The sequence below is a fragment of the Drosophila miranda genome (assembly GCF_003369915.1).
Source record: "Drosophila miranda strain MSH22 chromosome Y unlocalized genomic scaffold, D.miranda_PacBio2.1 Contig_Y2_pilon, whole genome shotgun sequence".
Taxonomy (NCBI): Eukaryota; Metazoa; Arthropoda; class Insecta; order Diptera; family Drosophilidae; genus Drosophila; species Drosophila miranda.
This window is the reverse complement of record NW_022881614.1, coordinates 31,870,705-31,891,025: the sequence shown is the minus strand read 5'-3', so window position 1 is coordinate 31,891,025 and position 20,321 is coordinate 31,870,705.

Sequence of the window (20,321 nt, the reverse complement as noted above, 5' to 3'; positions counted from 1 at the left end):
ACAATGAGGAGAAACTAATATATGACGAGGTAATTTCTTTAAACAAATTAACCTTTATAGAAGGAAAAACCATCCTTCCGTTGAAAGAATATATAATAAAAAAATATTTTGAAGAAGAAAAAGAAATGAAAAGTAATTCAGTAAAGGTAGAAGGAAGTTTATATAGCTTGGGATCAAAAAATCCTGAGCACGCCGACGAAGAATTATCCGTCAATAGTTTGGGATTCATCCAAAGTTTTAATAGTTTGGGATTAAAATATCCTGAGCACGCCGGATTAAAGAATTCTGAACACGCCGTCGTTGAATTATCCGACAATGAACAATTTAAAAGTTTGGGATGCAAAAATCCTGAACGCGCCGTCGTAGAAATATCCGACATTTAAAATTATGCAAATTCTGAATTGAAAAAAATGAAATTGTATAACACAATAACCTACAAAGAGGACAATTTAGACAATCTCAGAGAGAAAATGGTATCTATCATCGAAGAAGACCATGTCAATATAAATTTACAGTTACCATTCAGAACGGATATAAAAGGAGAGATTAAAACTGAACATGATAGACCGGTATATGGCAAGTAGTACCCATACGCTTATTCGGTTAACGATTTCGTTAATAACGAAATAAGTAAAATGTTAGATGAAGGTATAATCAGACCTAGTAAAAGCCCATATAATTCACCGGTAATAGTAGTACCAAAGAAGGGAGTAAATGAGGACGGAACTCCTAAACATAGATTAGTAATAGACTTTAAGAAACCTAATGAAAACACCATACCGGATAGATACCCTATGCAAGATCCTTCAGTAATCCTTGCCAATTTAGGTAAGGCAAAGTATTTCTCGGCCATTGATTTAGAGTCGGGTTTCTATCAGATTTTAATGAGGGAATCAGATATTGAAAAAAAATCTTTTTCCATAAATAACGGCAAATATGAATTTCTAAGAATGCATATGGGATTGACGAACGCTCCCAGAATTTTCCAAAGGGCAATGGACGATATACTTAGAGAACAAGTTGGGAAAACTTGTCACGTCTATATGGACGATATAATAATATTCTCAAAAACTATAGAACAACTTTATAAAGATCTAATTCATATAATACAGATATTGCAAAACGCTTACATGAAAATTTCCCTAGAAAAGTCTAAATTCTTTCAATTGGAAACCAAATTTCTGGGATACATTGTTTCCCAAAATATCATTAAAACAGATCCAGACAAAATCTCCACAATACAAAACTATCCAATTCCTAAAAATATCAGAGAGTTACGTAGCTTCTTAGGACTAACAGGGTATTACCGAAAATTTGTCCGAAATTATGCTACAATTGCCAAACCATTAACAAAATATCTGAGTGGAGTAAATGGGAAAGTTTCACGAAGGGCATCCAAGAAAACATTAATACAGCTGGATGAACCAGCAAGCATTTAATAATTTAAAGGACAGTTTAATAGCACATATTGAATTAGTACAACCAGATTACAATAAAAAATTCACATTAACCACAGATGCATCGGACATAGCAATAGGTGCAGTTTTGTCGCAAGATGGGAATCCCATAACATTTATTTCTAAAACTTTAAGTAAGACCGAGCAATTATATGCTACTATGGGCATTAAAAAATTTGCGAAATTATTTATACGGAGTGAGTGGAATTGAAATACATACAGATCACCAACCTTTGTCCTTTGCAATGTCGCAAAAAAATCCAAATGTTGAAATGAAACGTTGGTATTACTTCATAGAAAGTTTCACACCAAAAATCATATCATATAAGCCAGGCTCAACTAATGTAGTAGCGGACGCTTTATCTCGGATTAAAATAAATCATATGACAGATAGTGATGTCGACCAGACAGAATCAGAATCAGACATAAATACTCAGCATTCAGCTGAGAGTAGTTTTGAAAACGTCATTCAAGAGACTAGCAAGCCTCTAAACCAATTTAAACAGCAGCTACTATTAGCGCAAGGGAGATTCACAGTTCATGAGCTAGTAAGAGTTTATGAAAATACCCGACATATTATTGAATTTGATACGGTAGACAATCTGCTAATTATTTTAAAAGAATTTATTCAGCCTCACTTAACCACAGGAATACACTGCACTTTAGAAGATTTATACCTTATACAAAATAAGCTAAAGGAAAACTTCATAAATAAATTTCTCTTCACGAGAAAGTTCCTCCAAGATGTAGTAAATTCAGAAGATAAAGCTATAATTATAGAAGAAACACATTGCAGAGCCCATAGAGGACTAGACGAAAATTACAAACAAAAAACTAAGCTGTATTATTGGCCAAACCTGCACAAAAAATTAAAAGAATATATAAAAAATTGTGAGATCTGTAACAAAAACAAATATCACAGACACCCTGTAAAAATTCCAATTGGGGAAGCTCCCATTCCAGCAAAAGAAGGAGATCAAATACACTTAGACATATACTATGCCCAAAACCTAACATTCATAACTTGTATAGATTCTTATTCCAAATAATTGGTGGTCAAGGAAATTCAAAGTAAATTTAACATTGAAAATAAGGTAATGGAAATTTTGCAACACTTTCCGTTAGCAACATCTTTAATGACTGACAACGAACCAAGCTTTACTTCAGTACAATTTAGATCATTCATACAAAGAAGTAACTTAACTATTTATTATGCTGATCCCAGACACAGCACCTCAAATGGTCAGGTAGAAAGGGTACATTCCACACTAACAGAAATAGCGCGGTGCATCAAGGATGAACTAAATCTAACAGATTATTCAGAAATAATAATAAGGGCCGCACTGAAATATAACCTGACGATACATTCAACGACCAATCAAATGCCATATGACATATTGTATAACAAAATAGAAGCATAATCCAATATTACTTAAGGAAGCTCAGACCAAAATGCTTAAGCTACATAACAAAGATAGAAGAGAAAAAGATTATAAAATAGGAGAAGTAGTTTATGAAAAGAAATTCGGGGAAAGAGATAAACTTCAATCCCGATACAAAAAGCAGGTAGTTAAGGAAAATCGACCGATTAAAATTATAATCAACAATAGAAACAGAATTATACATAAAGATAATATCAAATATTAAATATTTTTTTCCAGAAAATGTATGCGAATATACTAATACTGACTTTTGTTATATTGACGACTTCGGAAGTAATTGACTATACGCATAGTGACTATCTATTGCTCAAAGACGACAGAGACGTTTACACTTATGAAACATACGCTGAACTTTTCCATATTACTAATTTGAGTTTTTATAGAGAGATAATTGATAAAGAATCCAAATATGTCAACAAATCAATTAATTCAGACGATGAGTGGGAAATATCAATGGACTTAAGTCTATTAAAATTAATGATTTCAGAATTAGTTCCAAAACGGAATGAAAGGGGAATAAATGAATTAGGTACCATTTGGAAATGGATAGCAGGCAGCCCTGATCATGACGACTTTTTGAAAATACAAAATAAAGTAAATGAATTAACTGAAAATAATAATAAACAATTTGTAATAAATTCCAAATTTTTCAAAGAAATTGAATTGCTATCAAATTCATTAAAAAATGTCATCTTCAATGAAGAAACGATACTGAGAAAGCATCGTTTAAAATTAATAACTTTTGACCTACTAAATTTAGTTGATACCATAACCCTCTTAAAAGTAAACATTTTCAATACAAAAATTTTAAATAAAAACGAAATAGAGGACATTTATAAGCATGAAAAACATCCTGTTGAACTGTCTGATCTGCTGGACATTGCAACGGTTAAAATAATTCGAAATGCTGATTTAATAATCATTTACATAAAATATCCTCAAATTAAAGATATTTTCAAGTTTTACCATGCAAGAGCCATCTCACAAAATGATGGAATGTTAGTTATAAGTGAAAAAGTTTGTGAATGTAAGGAGAAATACTATTTAATGAATAATTTTAAAAGTGAAACTTTTAACAATTACGCACAAATAAATTTAAAGAAGACCTGTTTCACCAATTTACTTAATGGCTTTAAAGCCAACTGCACTAAAAAAAAGGAAAAAAACAAAGAAATAGACATCATTCAGGATGGTGCCAAATTAGTTTCAGGCAAAAATATCGTAGACAATGCTACTTTGTTAGGGTCGTATCTCCTTATATTCAACAACACAATTGTAATAAATAATATAACCCACATAAATGATAAGGGTAAAATTCTAAGATATATATCGCATCATAGATATAGCGGTTTTGAATTAGTTGATTATATACAATCGAATGATAAGCAATTTTCTTTTGATAATGTTAATATTTTAAATCCCCTTATAACATTAGGTAATACGGCTGTTCGGAGCAGAACACAGCCGATTAGCTGCTTGCCAAATAGCACCTAATTCTTGGCCCTCAGCCGCTTATTTTGTTTGTTACTTATGTCTATGTCACTCATTTGTTTGTTAAAGCTTTGCGCTTGCTTGCCCTGCTAAACGCTCTCTGCCAGCTCGCTCTTCGCTATCTCCGCCTTACGTCTGCCTACCGACGTCGGCCGAGCGAAGCTGCGCTTAGCGATCGGAGCGGCAATGTAAAGGGCAGGCAAGCCACACTTGCAATTTGGATGTCACGCATTAAAGAACATATCGTAATTTTATTTCTGCGCCGAGTTTTGTTTAATTCGAAAAAATTATTCGGCCGATTGGGGATAAAAAACATTATCTCCACATAAAATTTGGTGACCCCGACGTGATCTCTGAGTTGCAGTGTCAATTAATAATCATTCGCGATCGACATTCGCTAGCCCTAGCAAATTTTCGGCGGTTAAGCACAATTCGGTGCTAAAACACACTTACATACACCTACATACACGCATTGCTGGCTATTAATTTCTCTGTCGCGACAATTCGGTCAGTGCAGTGCGGTAGGCAGTGCAGCGAACTCACTAATACACACAAGCGGAGTACAAAGCGGAATCGGACAGCTCGCACAGCCGCACAGCTAAAGGCATTAGCTGTAATCCCTTTGCTTTCGGTTCCCACGTTTATACGTATACAGGGTGTCTTTTTCGGTCGTGCTGAGTGACTCTTTTAAAACCGCAACATGGCAGCACCTGAGCCTACCAATGTCGCGAACGCAGCAATGCCGAGTGACATTTAGATTTCTACAAGAACAAGGCCGAGTCCATCGCGCGCCAACTAAAGGCCATGGATCGCTTTCTCACCAAGGGAGAGCTTGCCGAGTTAGATGAGGCAGAACTTCAAGCTCGCTTAGAGCAGATCGAGCGAATGAATGCGGATTTCGATGCCGCTCAAACGAGCCTTGAAAGGCTGGATTTCCTGCAGTTAGCCCATGATGCCCGGCTGGACTTTTCGAATGTTTATGTCAAGGTTAGGTCCAGGCTGTCGCGGGAGTTGATGGCGGCTCGCACGGTAAATGTTGCCAATTCAACGGCTCGGCATACTCTCGAGGGGAACTCGTCGTTGTTCGCCTATAATAGTATAGGCCGTTCTCGAATGCCCGAGTTGCAGCTTCCGCGATTCGGGGGGAACTACATGGATTGGCCAGAATTCCACTCGATGTTCTCGACAATGGTGCACAAAGACCATCGTATACCAATCATCGAAAAATTCCAATATCTTCGTGGATGTCTAGATGGTGCTGCGCTGGATACGATTCGTTCCTTGGAACTTTCTGAGGAGAATTACGACAAGGCGTTGAATTTGCTAATGTTGCGATTCGATAATAAACTGTTACATTTTCAGGCACACGTCAAGGCTATTTTCGGGTTGCAAGGGGTGGAGAAGGGCTCAGCTATCGGCTTGCGCGCGCTCAGCGACAAAATCAATTCGCACTTGCGTGCACTTCAGACCTTGGCGACCCCGCAGGAGATTTCGGATGGGTTGCTGATATTCATCATAGGCACGAAACTGGACCACAAAACAAAGGAGAAATGGGAAGAGAACTTGCCGACGTCAGGATTGCCTCGGTGGTCAAGCATGGCCTCATTTTTGGAAGCGAGATGTCGGATGCTGGAGAATTTGGGATCAGCCATGGCAACAAGTCCTAGTCAACAGGTGGGAGAAGACAAACCTGTCACCCTTATCACCTCCAGTAACGACCATCCTAACCCCATATGTAACCATTGCGATTCCTCCGAGCATTACATATCTAGATGTCAGGAATTCCTGAATCTCTCTGCGTTTGAACGATACAAAGAAGCAAAGAAGAGCCGCTTGTGTTTGAACTGCCTCAACAAAGGCCATGAATTGCAGAGGTGCAGGTCAGGACTTTGCAGGCATTGCCAGGCCAAACATCACACGCTACTCCACATTCCATCGGGAACTGGTGCTTCATCTTCCTCTTCACCGGCCGAGGAATCGATCCAGCAAGAGGCCGCGACTGTGCTTCTAGCAAGCGGGTGTTCTAGCCCTCCCCCCTCGATCCAGAAATCTCAGCCTAGCCAGAACGTGTTGCTACCTACTGCTCTCGTCCATGTAACAGATCGTTATGGAGCACTTATCCCATGTCGTGCCATTTTGGATTCTGCATCACAGGCAAACTTTGTAACATCTAGACTTGCTGATCAGTTGCAGTTGGATCATCGCTCGTCTTATGTTCACATCTCTGGAATCGGAGATTCCATTCTACCTTCGAGCAAGTCTGTACATATAGTTGTACAATCCCAGGACGCAAGCTATCGAGCTTCCTTCGCTGCAATTGTCACCAACTCAATTACGGAAATGCAGCCTAACTTCGGCGTAGACGCAAAGGATTGGCCAATGCCGAATAATCTAAAACTAGCTGATCCTAATTTCTCCAAGCCCCAACGTATCGATCTGTTGATAGGTTCTGGTTTGTTCTTCGATTGAATGTGCGTCGGACAGATTCGACTATCAGCCCAATTGCCAACATTGCAGGAGACAAAACTTGGTTGGATAGTATCAGGAAGCATTGATAGCTCGGAGAATAAGCGTGCAGCTTTAGCCGCTTTTGAAAATTCCTCGGGCATCTCTATTGACGATTTTCGACCCACAACGCTGGAGTACCAAAACTTAGAGCAGCAATGCAGGAAGCAGCTGCTCGAGTGCCAGGTGCAAGTGGAAAAACTGCGATCGGAGAATCAGGAACTGCAGCGCGAACTTTTCCATATATTAAAAACCTACATATCCACGCTAAATGAAATTCAACTTTCAACAATTTCTACATTGCCAAATTTCCTGCCATTCTATACAATTACAGAGGTTCCCGATGATCAAGACGTAGTCACGACAAGCCGCCTTCGTAAAGAAGCGCCGATTGCTGCGTTCGACGATCATCCCAGCGTAGCCGCCAGCTGCGCCCAAGCAAGCATCTTCAAGAGGGCCGTTGGAAAAGTGGCGGTTCTGCCCCTTCAGGATGGATCTGTTGGAAGCCTTTGCCTTCCAACGGGGGGTGAATGTTCGGAGCAGAACACAGCCGATTAGCTGCTTGCCAAATAGCACCTAATTCTTGGCCCTCAGCCGCTTATTTTGTTTGTTACTTATGTCTATGTCACTCATTTGTTTGTTAAAGCTTTGCGCTTGCTTGCCCTGCTAAACGCTCTCTGCCAGCTCGCTCTTCGCTATCTCCGCTTTGCGTCTGCCTACCGACGTCGGCCGAGCGAAGCTGCGCTTAGCGATCGGAGCGGCAATGTAAAGGGCAGGCAAGCCACACTTGCAATTTGGATGTCACGCATTAAAGAACATATCGTAATTTTATTTCTGCGCCGAGTTTTGTTTAATTCGAAATAATTAGTCGGCCGATTGGGGATAAAAAACATTATCTCCACAACGGCCTTACCATTAACAACATTATTCTTAATCATTTTGATATTGATAATGTTATTTTACTTCGGCTATAAATTAACCAAATTTGTACTTATTAAATCAATAAGAATACCGTCAGAAGAAATAGTGGAAAGCAACGTTCAAATACTGTCAGAAGAAATTAGAGCTCTATCAGAACTTCAAAATGTATCGGGACGAAACGTTTAAGAATGGGGGGAGTTAACGTACCCAATTCTATTGAGATCTTATACGAGTTGTAAACAATCTTTGGCTTTCCAAAACGAAAACAATTTCAATCTTGGGCCTCCGCCTAATTGATTTCTAAGATGTACAATCTCAAGGGCTCCCGCCGCAATCCCAATCTTTGACACTCGCCTAAATGGAAAACCAATGTTTGCCCACACCCGGCTTTTCATAAACAATCTCACTCCCGGCTTTCTGCAGATCCTGCACTTTAGGCATTTTACAGTTCTCTCTTTGGATGACGAAATCCAATACTCGGGATGGCGAAATCAATTGAAATGTTTATAGAAAAACTATTCCCGAAAGTGATCAACGATGCAAAGATCAGAAAGTTCAAGTCAGTCTTGATCCAGAAGCGACACCGCAAAGTCGAGCTAAAAATTAAGATCGCGCAAACCCTTTGTCCGGAATCCTTTGTGACCCTCTACTTAAATCTACATCAGTGAAGTTAGAAGTAAAATAAAAACTTTTTAAAAACACAATCCGCTACCGCAGTTATTTAATTTGCATGTGTGTCTATACACCACACTGGACGGACACTCGGAGAAAACTTGAATGCAAAACGAGCGGCGCGGCGGCGACAACTTGTTCGAAAAAAGTCAAATGGTCAAGTAGACGCCGCCGTCGAATGGAGTTGATTAAAAAAATTGTGTAAAATACCGCCAGACGATGCGTCGTCGCGCCAGGCCCCGGACAAAAGCTATTTAAAAGTTTTTTAATTTATGTCTCTTCTTCGGCAGCGTTTTGTTTTATCATCTGTGGTCTTTTTTTGGAGGGAAAAACAAAACACAAAATCCACGGCAGACAAAATAAAACGAAAAGCCCACAAATATTGTAGCAGAAGAAGCACGCCAAAAATCAAACTTACATATGCAATTTCTTTTTGTTTATTCCCAATTTCTGCTTCTGCACTTCTCTCTCCCCGCCTTCTTTCGCCTCTTTCTTTCTTCGTGCGGCTCTCACACAATCTTTCTGGCAGCGCCTTTTGTTATTGCTGTTTAATGCACTTTTTTCACACACACAACATTGCAGTTTCGCAGCTCTGGAGATCTGCACGAAGTCGTGTCAGAATTTCATATCGGCTGCTCTGTTATTCCTATACTATACTATATTATCTCCCAGTGCCGTAAACCACCTTCTTATAGCGACGATGCGCGGCTGCGTGGAACACCACATACAAAAAGCACAAGCGACGTCGACCGACAAGCAACCGACACAACCAACGACGTGAACGAGTTAAAAGAAACTGGCAACGAACGCTAGCCGCCAGCGCAAAGACAAGACCCTCGGCGGAGTCGGTCACTTGGTTGATTTTAATTCGTCGCCGTCGCCGCCGCCGCCGCTGCTGCTGCTGCTGATCTTACGATATACCCTACCATCGGGTGGTGGCACTTATCAGAGGAGTTTCCCGCATGGGAGGGAAGAAGTGGTTTAAGTTGTCGGTGGTATTTTTATTTGCACTTCTGTAAAAAAGATTTTTCGAATATTCAGGTAATTGGTCACCCGATCAGTTTTCGTTTGATGGTTATAAAAGTAAGGGCAAAGATGTAACTAACGACTTTTTTTTAGAGCATTTATTATGAAAAACTTATATCCACAGCTAGCCCATCGTCAAAGACCCAATCGAATTGCTTTATCGACTGAAAGAGTTGGATTAGTATTCTATATGCAATATTTTAAGGAGAAAACAGTTTTGGTTTGAACATAGTCCATGTGGTTTTTACTCTCAAGGTCATATCTTATTTTGTTGCAAAGATAAGAATATTTACAAGTTTAAAATATTTTTACAAATAATTACAACAACTCGAAGAGGGAAATTCGATGGATATGGATTTCTACGATTTTGAATATTGTTATCCGAAGTTTATACTTTTGAGTCGATTTTCCTTACAATTACTTTAAAATTTCACTGTCGATGCCTGCAAATTTGACAAAACTGCAAAATCGTTTTCCATTGTTAGTTATTTTTATGATATACTCAAAGAGCATGAACCATTCAAGCCCCCAAAACATAACGTCGAGACTGGTTGGCCTACGACATCAATTGTGCAGTGCTCAAATTTTATTTCCCTCTTTCTTGAATGCGTGGAATCTCAATTATCTAAATAAATTTCTGCCCCAATTTTCCGTGGAGATCGTACCATAATGAATAAGTTTATTCGAAATGTATTATGTCAAACCAAAGATCTGTCTTAAAATGCAGCAAAATCGTATTAAATGTTAAATTTTAAATGAAAAATATCCAACTCTATTATAATTATATCATAAAAGTGTGTCAAATATAACGTTTATGTTTGTTGCTCACAGCTTAACAGCCTCTTTTCGAAGATATAGTTTTGCACAGGGATCACTTTTAGGATGTATCTATTGCAGTGGTCGCGCACGGGATCAGAGTTTTCAGAGGATGGGAAAGTGTTCTGCTGATGTTCTGCCGCCTCACGTACAATACCATTTAGATCTTTCTATTTCATATGCGATCGGTGACAAAATCAAATGGCATTTCTACTTGCTTCTTACATAAATACATGAATTCTATTTATACTGTTTGTAGCATACTTTTTGGCTGTCTGCAAACCACAAATGCATATATATAATAGTGTAATCAAAAGTATAATTCTTTGTAATCTTTCTCTGATCTTACGGGAGTTAATCCTCCGATCTGTTTTATTGGTTCGTGTTTTCTCAATTTAACAATTGTGTTTGGGCTTTCATAAGCCAAAAGTTGCGGAGCTGCGCTGCCAGTGACGCCGGCAGCGGAGCGGCAGAACCATGTGTTCTTATCTCTTATATGTTAGTATGTATATGTCTGAATATGCTCAGCGCTGTTGGCAGCGAGAGCGCGAGGGAAGATATATGTGTGTATGCATTTATATTAGTGCCGTCAAGTCATGGGAACATGCTGACGCTGCACTTGGGTCGCTCGAGGCATTCTTGAGTGAATCGTAATACGATCACCCAGAATGTCTGGGACTTTATTGTTACGTAAACACTGAAACAAAGTGTTACAGTGTGTATTCTTTAAGTACCGTCGGTACAGTGGGTACTCGAAATAATGAATACTTTATGTGAATGTGTATATTATATTTAATTTAATATGAGCATACTACATCTCCCTCCTTTTGAAAAATAACGTAATCTAATGAAGTTATTTTATTTTTAGCTTTTACTATATATGTAGTTATGTATTCTTAAAAAGAAAATTTATATTGTCGGAGATTATGACGTTATCTCTTTCTCCGATACTTTCTACTCTATATGGTCCTATATATTTAAAATCTAGCTTATGACCTGTTTCATTTTTCAATAAAACTTTATCTCCTACAGCTAAATTTAAATCTTTTAACTTTAAATCATATAGCTGTTTATTTTTAAATTTATGCTCCTCGAGCATAATCCTTGCTCGTTTATATGCTATTTCTAATCTATATTTACTCTCTTTAGAGTAATCATCTATGTTAAATAGAGGTGCTATTCTATCTATAGTATTAAATTGAACTGGTAAGTTTGAAGTCTTACCGAAAACTAGCTCATATGGACAATAATCATGTGCCATAGAGGGGGTTGTATTAAAACAATATACGAAGTATTGCAGCCATACATCCCAATCTGATTTGTCAGCTGAGATGTATGAGCGTATGAACTCGTTAAATGTTCTGTGGCTTCGCATCACGGTTCCTACAGTCTGGTGATGATGTGCAGTAGAAGTAATGTTTTTGATATTTAGATTTTTACATAAGTCTTCAATTATTGAATTTTTATACCCGATACTCAAAATGAGTATTGGGGTATATTAGATTTGTGGTAAAAGTGGATGTGTGTAACGTCCAGAAGGAATCTTGATCAGCATCAATAGCCGAGTCGATTGAGCCATGTCTGTCTGTCCGTCCGTCCGTCTGTACGTCTGTCCGTCCGTCCGTCTGTCCGTCTGTCCGTCCCCTTCAGCGCCTAGTGCTCAAAGACTATATGAGCTAGAGCAACGATGTTTTGGATCCAGACTTCTGTGATATGTCACTGCTACAAAAATATTTCAAAACTTCGCCCCGCCCACTTCCGGCCACACAAAAAGCGAAAATCTGTGGCATCCACAATTTCGACGATACGATAAAACCAAAAACGCAGAATCGTAGAGGATGACTATATGTTCTAGAGTGTAAAATCTCAACCAGATCGTATAATTATTATAGCCAGAATCAAGAAAACAATTTCATTCTTTCTCGCTCTGTCTTTCTCTAACACACAGGTTTCATGGTCTGTTTTGTCAATTGCAAAATATGAGTTCAAGGATCTCAGAACCTATAAGAGCCATAGCAACCAAATTTGGTATCCACACTCCTGTGATATCGGACCTTGACCTCGACAAGTATCGATATGCCAACACACATTCATTCGAATACGCCGATCAAGAAAGAAGAACATATAATAAAACCGTGCTATTAAAAGTTTACATATCAGGTGTGGGGTTTGCCCAAAAAAAAAAAAAAAAAACTCTGCGATGAACAATGCAGACATAAGAGCGAAAACCAAAAGTGAACTTAGCGACATATTGCGTAGCGACATAACGTATATTTTGATCAAGATGCCAACATACACCAATTACGTACAGAAGTGAAAAAAATCATGGAAGACACGCATGAGCTAGGAAATACGGCGCCAAGCGCAGACGAGACTATGCAGGCAGACATTTTTGCAGTCCCGGTTGAGCGCGAGATAGATAGAGACAACCGTAGTGCACAACACGCAGTAAAAGCGGCGCCAGAAGAATATGGTGAAAATGTGCAGAAGGCTCGAGAAGCATTCATGCCGCGACAAGACAACGCTTGTTCGAAATTGACCATGCGATCAGATGAATACGAAGAAGAATCGCGCCGTTTGCAGCAGTTGGAACAATTGTACGTTTCTCGCAAGCGCTTAGCTGATCTCAAATTAAGCATATTGAAAACGGAAAAGAGGCTATGGAGTTGGAAACGCCGAGAGATTGCATCGACTTGACACTTTTTTTTAATTTAGATGCAAGTGCACGTCTACGTTGCGCACACTCGCCCGCCAGTTTTGCTACTGACGGAGTTTATTTCCAGCTTTTCTTATTACCCTTACGTTGGCAATTTACATTTAAGCTTGACTTACAACAATAATGCGATTTTGAAATTGGCGGGCTGGTAACATCAACATTAACATTAACATTACATTAACATCTAGAAACATGTTTACAGTCAGGCAGCCCTATTTTGACATTCGCAACAGTTGACGTACATTTATACAAACAGGTGGTCACAAAGAGATGAGTATTGAACAAAATTGCAACATTAATGACATTTATAGACTAATTTAATTCTATTTATTTTCTATTTCAGGTACTGGAGGATCATCGTCGTCGTCTGGAGCAGTGTGGATGACACAGGGCGCATCCGCCTCAGCGCTGGATGTGCACGTGTGTGTGATGCAGCAGATCAAAGGCGTTGATGCGTCCATTTTCTGGAGATGACGACCAGGCTGTAACCAGTTGGATAAGTAACTTTGAGGACATTATGAATTTCCATGGTGTATCCGAGTCCAAATGCTGGATATTAGCGAAGCGGCTGCTAGGCGGATCGGCGAAGGCGTACATCGACCATGTGGCGCCTTTGACTTGGCAATTGATGCGAGCAGAATTGCTCAACGTCTTTGAGCAGAAAGTGACAGCGTGGGACATTGGAAAGCGACTGGAGGCACGGAAAATTGCAAATAATGAAAGCGCATTGCAATATTTCGTCGCAATGTGCAGCATAGCGTCGCAAGCAGACATGGCCACGAGCGATGTGGTCAAATTCATCGTAGAGGGACTGCAGGACAAGACGGGCATGGCAGCATCCATGCTATATTGCAGCACACTCAACGAGTTGCGTGACAAGATGGTCACCTATGATAAGGTCAGAAGAGCTCCTGGCGTCGTAGCAATTCGTAGCGAAGGTATGACAAAGGGAAAACTAAATGTGAGTATGGCAGTTGGGCAGCAGCAAGGTGGTGGCGCAATGCGTTGCTACAACTGTCGGCAATTTGGGCACGTTATGAAGGAATGCAGTCAGCCAAAGAGACCGGATGGGGCATGTTTTAACTGTTGGAGTACCAGCCACCTATATTCGCAGTGCCCGAAACGAAAGATGGCCACAAGGGTAGCTGCAGTTCAAGATGAGGAGCGACCAGGAGAAAAAAACAACGACGATTTAGCGGCTGTCCAGTTAATCACTTTATGACTTCCGTTTGGTGAACAAAGAGGCGTCAGTATTTTTAGTCTATTTGATACAGGTAGCCCTGTAAGTTTTATTCATAAGTCTTTGATACCGAAGTCGGCTATAGTTGAAGCCTATAATGAAGTTAGGAAATACTATGGACTAGGAGGACAACCAATTCCCATATGGGGAAAATTTAAGTGCCATATTGAATTTTGCACAAAGAAATATATCGTTTTATTAAACATCGTAGATGATAACATGCTGCCTTTTCCGGTATTGTTGGGACGCGATGCCCTTAAAGTTATTGAAGTAAAATTAGTTCATAAGAAAAATATCAATGCGAAGCAACACACACCATTAAGCTCGTTAAAGCAAAAAGCTATTAGTTTAGCCTGCGCGTCTTTATTCACCGAACGTAAAAATAATATTAACATAAGACTATATGATAAGTTAGATGGTAATCAATCAGAAAGAAGCGAGCTAATCAAACGTTCTAATCCATTTAAAAATCAGACACAAGAAAACTCAAGGAATGACAAAATGGCCATCGAGAATATGAATCAAGGCGACGAGTTCAGTAACTTTTGTGCGGCGGTAGAGATTGATGAAGAGGAACATATTAACGTAGGTTTCGAATTTGGCCCCACTCTTGCAGAAAAGTGTAGGGAAGTTATTAAGACATACTATTTACACAAAGAATTTGACTTTAAAGCACCACCAAAGTATCAGATGCAGATTCGTGTAACAGAAACAACACCATTTCATTGTACTCCGCGTCGTTTATCCTACCATGAGAGAGAGAAAGTAGCTGAAATAGTAGATGATCTGTTAGAAAAGAAAGTAATCCGTCATAGTGAGTCTCCTTATGCTTCCCCGTTGGTCCTAGTAAAAAAAAAATCAGGAGAACTTCGAATGTGTGTCGATTACCGTGGTCTGAACAAACGAATTGTTAAAGATAATTTCCCATTGCCCCTTATTGAGGACTGTCTTGAGTTTTTAGAAAACAAGTGCTGTTTTTCCATTATAGATTTGAAAAGTGGGTATCATCAAATAGGCGTAGAAGAAAAATCAGTTCCGTATACATCGTTTGTGACACCGCAAGGACAGTATGAGTACTTGAGAATGCCCTTTGGGTTAAAAAATGGATCCGCTATTTTTCAGAGTTTTATTTCGGAGCTCTTGAGAGACTTTATTAGGAACAAAAGCATTGTAGTGTACATGGATGATATATTAGTAGCCACTAAAACAGTTGAAGAACACATGGATATATTAAAAAGACTATGCATTCGGTTTAGCGAGCAAAATTTAGAGATAAATCTAAAAAAGTGTAGGTTTGTCAATCGAAACATCGATTTCCAGGGGTATAAAGTTAATCAAAACGGAATAGTTCCTAGTGATTCCCATATTGAGGCCTTGAAAAAATACCCAGTCCCTCAAAATGTAAAAGCACTGCACTCATGCTTGGGATTCTTTTCGTATTTTCGACGTTTCATGTTGTCATTTGCGACGACAGCTAAGCCCTTGGTGCAGTTTTTAAAAGAAGGTGGTCCGTTTCCCATGAATAGAGAACAGGTGAAGACGTTTGAAACTCTTAAGAATGCATTGGCAAATCCTCCGGTATTAGCCATTTTTAGCCCAAATAGAGAAACGGAATTACATACAGACGCAAGTTCATACGGTTATGGCGCAATACTGATGCAAATACAAGATGATGGGAAGATGCACCCTGTGTCCTATTATTCCGGCAAAACAACAGAAAGAGAATCACGTTATCATAGCTTCGAACTAGAGACATTGGCTATAATTTATGCATTGAGGCGTTTTAGAGCATATTTGGAGCATAGGTCCTTCAAAATAATCACGGATTGTAATTCGTTAGTACAGACGTTAACCAGAAAGTCAATTAGTCCTAAGATAGCACGGTGGTCCCTAGAGTTAGAGAACTATGATTACTCCATTATGCACAGACCTGGAGCCAGTATGGCGCACGTTGATGCGCTGAGCAGACAAGATCAAGTGACGAATATGATAGAGGATGGTTATAGAGTCAAATACGGTTTAGAAAAGTCTAATTTAGAAAAAGATGAGAGTAGAAAGCAATATACAAGGAATAGTGTAAGTAGAGACAACCCTGGTAGTGAGCATAGAGGTACCGTAGAGAACCCTGTGATTAAGTGTAGAGAATTAAATATCAGTATAGAGCGTAGTAGTACCGTACAGAACCCTGCGATTGAGTTTGGAGAATCAAGTGCAGTAGGAAGTAGATTGGGAAATAGGTGGAAGTCTGATGATAGAGAGAACCTTGGTAGTGATTGTAGAGATAACATAGAGAATAGTGAATATAAGGAAGAGGATGGATCGAAGATTGATTAGAGATTTGAGCCAATGTAGAAGAAGCGTTAACGATGTGGTGGGGGGAGTAAAGTACATTAGTAATAGGAATTCAAATAAAGAGAAAAAATGTGTTGAGGATACAGTAGAGAGGGACAAGTTAGAGTTTCAGGAGGAAAGATTACTAAAATCATTGATAGTTGGGGTAGTAGGTGCAACGCCAGAAGATGTTGATTTGATATTGCAAACAGAACAGATGCGAGGCAAGGAAGTAGTTAGGATTCGAAAAATGCTAGAGGATGGAATTGATGTAGATTTTGAAATGATAGATGGTATTGTTTACAAGAGGAGTTGGGAAAACAAACTATGTTTCTATGTACCAATGTGTATGGAAGAGCAGTTGATAAGGCGGTCGCACGAAAAACTAGGACATCTGGCCGCAGAGAAGTGCGTGAGTGACCTTTTGAGGACCTACTGGTATCCGTCAATGAGAAGTAAAGTGGCAAGGTTCATCAGAAACTGTCTACCGTGTATACTACACTCGATGCCTAAAACAATCCATAACAGAACGCTCCATAGTATCCCAAAGTCGTGTGTTCCTTTTCATACCCTACATGTTGATCATTTGGGTCCGTTGCCGAGTATTAGATCTAAGCGAAAACACCTCCTTGTGGTAATAGATGCATTCACTAAGTTTGTCACATTGTTCCCGGTTAATAGTACCAGCACGCGGGAAGCGAAGGATGCCTTAAGTAAATATTTTGATTTCTATAGTCGCCCCACTAGGATAATATCAGATCGTGGGACCTGTTTCACCTCGTTAGAGTTCTCTAGTTTTCTGCAGGAGAGAGGGATAGAGCACATTAAGGTAGCTACAGGTGCACCGCAGGCGAATGGCCAAGTGGAGCGGGTGAATCGTGTTCTTACTCCTATGTTAGGAAAACTGTCAGAGCCCCTTGAGCAAGCCGATTGGTATAGGTTGATGAGCAAGGTAGAGCACGCCATTAATAACTCCGCTAACAGCAGTACGAAAAAGACACCTAGCACATTGTTATTTGGAATACCCCAGAAAGGACCCGTTTTAGATGAATTAACCGAATACCTAGAGGAGAAGTTAGCGTCAGAACTTAGAGAGTTGGAAACTATAAGAGAAATAGCAAGTGAGAACATACGGTTGTCGCAGAAAAGAAATGAGAAGATGTATGCCCATAAACATATAGCCCCATTAAAGTATGAACCTGGTGACTATGTAGCAGTCCGCATGTGGACACAACACCGGGGATCAATAAGAAGTTCGCACCAAAGTATCGAGGACCGTACAGGATCAATAGAGTATTGGATAATGATCGTTATGAGGTTGTCGACATTGAGGACTGTCAGTTGACGCAAATGCCATTCCGAAGTATATTAGAACCAGCAAGGCTTAAACCCTGGGTAGAGTGTAAGGATAAAATCATGGTCTCATGTTGTTAATCGATGAAATAGTATGTTAAGTAAGACAATACCGAATAAGAAATGTTTAACCAACTGTATGCCTTAGTGTGTAGATCGTGGGCGATCTGTAGTCAGGTTGCCCGAATGTAAGATATGAATATTAGTTTATAAGATTTGAATATTAGTTTAAGATTTACTCATCGATAGTATTATAAGAAATACCAACGTACTCGATATATCGATACTTGTCCTCGACAAGTATCGATATGCCAACACACATTCATTCGAATACGCCGATCAAGAAAGAAGAACATATAATAAAACCGTGCTATTAAAAAATTACAATAAATACTTTTTTTTTTTTTTTTTTTTTTTTTGAGTCAATTATTAGGGTATTGAACTTGAATTAATATTGATAAAATTTAAAAGTTATTTGAATATAAATGCAGAATAATATATTTTTATGGTTTATATTTATGTATGGCCATACTAAAAATGATTAAGAATTGCAAATCTTTAACCTATCCTTATGGACCTTCTGAGTTTTGTTTTTATTATCGGAGATTATGACGTTATCTCTTTCTCCGATACTTTCTACTCTATATGGTCCTATATATTTAAAATCTAGCTTATGACCTGTTTCATTTTTCAATAAAACTTTATCTCCTACAGCTAAATTTAAATCTTTTAACTTTAAATCATATAGCTGTTTATTTTTAATTTTATGCTCCTCGAGCATAATCCTTGCTCTTTTATATGCTATTTCTAATCTATATTTACTCTCTTTAGAGTAATCATCTATGTTATATAGAGGTGCTATTCTCTCTATAGTATTAAATTGAACTGGTAAGTTTGAAGTCTTACCGAAAACTAGCTCATATGGACAATAATCATGTGCCATAGAGGGGGTTGTATTAAAACAATATACGAAGTATTGCAGCCATACATCCCAATCTGATTTGTCAGCTGAGATGTATGAGCGTATGAACTCGTTAAATGTTCTGTGGCTTCGCTCCACGGTTCCTACAGTCTGGTGATGATGTGCAGTAGAAGTTATGTTTTTGATATTTAGATTTTTACATAAGTCTTCAATTATTGAATTTTTATACCCGATACTCAAAATGAGTATTGGGGTATATTAGATTTGTGGTAAAAGTGAATGTGTGTAACGTCCAGAAGGAATCGTTTCCGACCCCATAAAGTATATATATTCTTGATCAGCATCAATAGCCGAGTCGATTGAGCCATGTCTGTCTGTCCGTCTGTCCGTCCGTCCGTCTGTCCGTCTGTCCGTCCCCTTCAGCGCCTAGTGCTCAAAGACTATAAGAGCTAGAGCAACGATGTTTTGGATCCAGACTTCTGTGATATGTCACTGCTACAAAAATATTTCAAAACTTCGCCCCGCCCACTTCCGGCCACACAAAGAGCGAAAATCTGTGGCATCCACAATTTCGACGATACGATAAAACCAAAAACGCAGAATCGTAGAGGATGACTATATGTTCTAGAGTGTAAAATCTCAACCAGATCGTATAATTATTATAGCCAGAATCAAGAAAACAATTTCATTCTTTCTCGCTCTGTTTTACTCTAACACACAGGTTTCATGGTCTGTTTTGCCAATTGCAAAATATGAGTTCAAGGATCTCAGAACCTATAAGAGCCATAGCAACCAAATTTGGTATCCACACTCCTGTGATATCGGACCTTGACCGTTTCGTGTCCAAATTTCGCCACACCCCCTTCCGCCCACACAAAGGACGAAAATCTGTTGCATCCACAATATTGCACATTCGAGAAAACTAAAAACGCAAAATCATAGATAATGACCATATCTATCAGATTGCTTAATCTGGATCAGATCGGATCATTTTTGTAGCCAAAAGCAAGAAATCAATTTGCAGTGGCTACGCAGCGCCCGACGTCACACTCAGACTGATTTCTGTCTCTCTCGCACGCACTCTTTGTCGTGTCGTTTAATATTAGCGGCGTCTGCAGGAGGAGAGCCATACTGACTTACTATCGGGTATAACCGTAGAGTTGCGGTGTCCGCAGCAACTCACAGCGTTCCCCCTCGTTGTATTTATACCCGATACTCAAAATGAGTATTGGGGTATATTAGATTTGTGGTGAAAATGGATGTGTGTAACGTCCAGAAGGAATCGTCTCCAACCCTATAAAGTATATATATTCTTGATCAGCATCAATAGCCGAGTCGATTGAGCCCTGTCTGTCTGTCCGTCTGTCCGTCTGTCCGTCCGTCCGTCTGTTCGTCCCTATTAGCGCCTAGTGCTCAAAGACTATAAGAG